Below are 2,500 nucleotides of genomic sequence, written 5' to 3'. Positions count from 1 at the left end.
TTGATGTTATGATTGCAAGATATCTGTCCAGAAATCGAGCGTTACTTTCTGTCTGCTCCGACAAATAAGTTTGTTTATCTTTTGCGTGAAAGATCTTTATAGCCAATCAGCTTACATGTGATCATGGTGCGTCCATGAGATAAGGGAACAATTGATTGTAGTTCTAGTCGGTTATAGACCTAACCTTGTTGTGTACGCGAGAGGATCTGAGAGAATTATAATCTGAAAAAAAAGCGACAGTGTGGGTTCCTCACTTATTCCCCACAAGACTGACACAGTTGTGGAAAAGGGAAACAACGACAAAATAGCCCGCCATAGAGCACTTATGTCCAGGTTTGACCCTAATTAGATGCACGCCCAATTTTGACATCCAACACAAAGTGTCCCTTTAAGTCTAAGCATTTGCTACCTATTTTCAAAAATAAGGTAAGGGTAAAGGTTAGCGTTATTTTTAGCTTTGGGTAAATGCAGCAGTTAATCTTCACTTAAAGAGCAGCATTTGGGGGACACTTTGTGACATAAATTGTCTGTATTCTGAGACACAAGTGATGTTGAAGTTGGCTATAAGAGCAAGGGGACACTTCGTGACACTTATTGAAATCCGCGTGCATCTAATTAGGGTCAAACCTGGACATATCTCCCATAGAGAAGCTTTAAGAAAAATTGTGGCAAACGTCGAAGATCTAAAGATGGACATTGAGAAAGGTAAGCTAGAAGCGGCAGAAAGTATCGAAGATGTGAAGGCATGGGGTGCATCAATCGAAAAACAATTGGTGAAGTAGATTTAACTCTGTTATCTGGAAGAAATTGGAACTAAAGAGAAAACCCAAAAGCTTGAAGAAGAAGAAGCCATCCTTGCCAAAAGGAGGGAGGACGAACTGCAATTTGAAAAGCTGAAACTCTAACAGAAGTCAAAATTGCAATCATCAGATCAACCTACCGCGAAGCCTCCCAGTAAGGGAAATGTAAAAATGCCAAAGCTAGTTATCACTAAGTATGACGGCACTTATGAAAAATGGCTCTCCTTTTGGAATAAGTTTGAAGCCGAAATAGATGCAGCGTATATTGCACCGGTTACAAAGTTTGCCCATCTAAAGGAATTATTGGAAAGTAATGTGTGTGAAACAATTGATGGCTTGCCCTTTAACTCCGAAGGCTACGAACGTGCTAAGAACATCTTGAAATCTAAATACGGGAAAACGAGCGAGATTGTGGGAGCTTACATCAATAACATCAATGCGTTGCCAGTGATATCTGGAAGCAAACCAAATGAAATCCACAAGTTTTGGCAAACTTTGAACTATAATGTTCAAGCTCTAGAGACTCTAGGTAAACTTTCTGGTTGTTTGTCTATGGTGCGTGGGGTTTTAGACAAGTTGCCGGGCATTAAAGCAGATCTCGTGAATGGGAAACCAGGATGGCAAGACTGGGGATTCACGGAGCTAATGCGATCGTTAGAAGAATGGAAAGCTATCCATCCAATGGAAGTAAATGAGTCGGTTCACAAGATCTCTCCATCACCGCCCTCACATCCATTCTCGGCCTCCACGATTGCCGCGCCGTCCTCGTGATAATAGTTTCTACGCGCAAGACCGTGCACCAATCTCACGACGCATGTGTGTTTACTGGGATCACGAGACTCACAGATCCTGGGAATGTGACAGCGTGACATCTCCAGCGGAGCGTAGAAGAATTCTACAAAGCAAACACTTGTGTTTTAACTGCACTGGAACACAACATAATGCATCACAATGCCGTAGCCGCACATCTTGCGTACACTGTAAAGAAAGGCATCACTTGTCTATTTGCGATCGTTCGACAACATCTGGACGCCAAACAACAACCAGCGGTGGGGTGGCATTAACTGCACCCCAAGAAGGCGAGAAAGTGGCCATTCTGTTGTGCCAGTCAAATTGAATGGTGTGACCTGTAGAGCCCTTTTGGATACTGGGGAAACTGCCTCTTATGCTTCGGGATACATCTTGGATCAATTCAATCTTGTACCGTCACACACTCTAATGCGCCAAATACAAACTATTGTGGGCACCGTTACCAAGCGAACCGAAACCTACAACATTCAAATGAGTGACACAAAAGGAAACTATACCATCCCTTTCAGCGCAAACAGGATAGACCAGGCTTAACTGTTGTGCGTGGAAAACCCGAACTACAGGGAAATGATCGGAAAATACCGTCATCTGAAAGGCGTGGACATAAAAGACACTGACACCAAGAGCCTCCTTCTGGTTCATGTTATTCTGGGCACGAGTGATTATGCGAAGATTAAAACGTCTACATCCCAGCGTACTGGATCCACTGGAGAGCCAGTGGCCGAGTTCACTCTCTTTGGGTGGACCATTATGTCTCCAGGAACAGAGCAAAACCTTGACAGCACGTTCTTAGCCCAACCAGTTATGAAGAGCTCTGCCGCATGGACGTCCTAGGGATCGAAGATAAACCAAATGGAGATCAAAGCGTGGTGTATGAAGAGTTCATTGAA

This window comes from Montipora capricornis, chromosome 7 (genome assembly GCF_036669925.1).
Source record: "Montipora capricornis isolate CH-2021 chromosome 7, ASM3666992v2, whole genome shotgun sequence".
Taxonomy (NCBI): domain Eukaryota; kingdom Metazoa; phylum Cnidaria; class Anthozoa; order Scleractinia; family Acroporidae; genus Montipora; species Montipora capricornis.
This window is presented reverse-complemented; position numbering follows the sequence as displayed.